Source organism: Triticum urartu, chromosome 4 (genome assembly GCF_003073215.2).
Source record: "Triticum urartu cultivar G1812 chromosome 4, Tu2.1, whole genome shotgun sequence".
NCBI lineage: Eukaryota > Viridiplantae > Streptophyta > Magnoliopsida > Poales > Poaceae > Triticum > Triticum urartu.
The window spans coordinates 74,372,802-74,374,402 of NC_053025.1; the positions used below are offsets into that span (position 1 = coordinate 74,372,802).

At 44.8% G+C, this 1,601-nt stretch overlaps 1 pseudogene; it reads right to left on the reverse strand.

The window, feature by feature from the left end:
- Nucleotides 1-803: 803 nt before the first annotated feature.
- LOC125554618 overlaps nucleotides 804-1,601 on the reverse strand; it is a 3,843-nt pseudogene continuing 3,045 nt past the window's right edge.

The window sequence follows — 1,601 nt, forward strand, 5'->3', positions numbered from 1 at the left end:
TGCCACATTACAAGGGAAAGATTCATATCCATTCTACAAAAGGAGGGACGATGGGGTTCGAGTTAGGATCGGAGGAGCAGATTTGGACAACATATGTGTGGTCCTTTACAACCCCTTCCTGCTAATGACATACAACTGTCACATTAATGTCGAAGCATGCTCGAGCATCAAGGCAGTCAAGTACTTGTTCAAATACATCTACAAAGGGCATGATAAGGCATCATTTGCATTCGAGCGGGATATTATCAATGATGGGGGAATCATCAACGAAATCCGATAGTATAGGGATGCACGCTATATATCTCCTCCGGAAGCTATTTACAAGATATTTGGCTTTAAAATGTTTGGTGTCAGTCCATCTGTGTTGCAGCTCCAACTTCATCTACCAAACATGCATACAGTTGCAGGGCTTATGAAAATCTAGAAGATGTTGTCGCTTGGCCATCTTCTTCCAAATCCATGCTTACCGAGTACTTTGAGATGAACCAGAAGTATCCAGAGGCACGGAAATGGCTTTATAGAGAGATCCCAGAACATTATAGGTGGATTACCGGTAATAAGAAGTGGCAACCGAGAAAAAACAATAGACCACAGATTGGAAGACTGTTGTATGCACACCCTGCTGAAGGAGATAGGTACTACTTGCGGGTGCTCCTCAGCCATGTCCGAGGTGCCACTTCATTTGATGATTTAAAAACAGTGAATGGCAATCCATGCAGTTCCTTCAGAGAGGCGTGTGAGCACTTAGGACTCATTGAGCATGACATGACACTTGATGATTGCATGACAGAGGCAGCAACATCTCAGATGCCTTCTGCTCTTAGACGGTTGTCTGTAACTATACTGGTATTCTGTGAGGCAACATAAATCCGTCAGTTGTGGGACAAACACCTAGCATCGATGTCTGAAGATTACCGCCGTACTCAATCGAATGAGGCATCACTTGAGCAGATGGTCCTTAGGGATATCAGGGATCTGATGCAATCCATGGGGAAGGATATTAAAATGTATGGGCTTCCGGATTTGGTTGACACGGATAGTTCTTCAAACGCCGAGTATAGGGAGGTAACAGAGGAGAGGCAAGTCAAAGAAGATCAAGAACATCTAGATCTATTCAACTGCGTGAACAATGACCAACTGGCTAGTTTCAATGACATAATGGATCATGTGATGAACCAAAAAAGCCAGATATTCTTTGTTGATGGTCCTGGAGGCACTGGGAAGACGCACTTGTACAAGGAATTTCTTGCGAGGGTTCGTTTGATGGGCCTAATAGCGATCACAATTGCTACGTCCGGTATTGTAGCATCGATAATGCCCGGAGGCCGGACTGCACACTCCAGGTTCAAAATTCCAATCAAGCTCACTTACAGCAGCATGTGTAGTTTCACAAAGCAGAGTGGTACGGCAGAGTTGCTTAAACAGGCATCCTTGATAATTTGGGATGAAGTTGCTATGACAAAGCGTCAAGCAGTTGAGACGCTTGACAGATCGCTAAAGGATATAATGGAATGTCCTCTACCGTTTGGTGGAAAGGTTGTCGTCTTTGGTGGGGATTTTAGGCAGGTCCTCCCCGTTGTGACCCGAGGGACAACAGCACA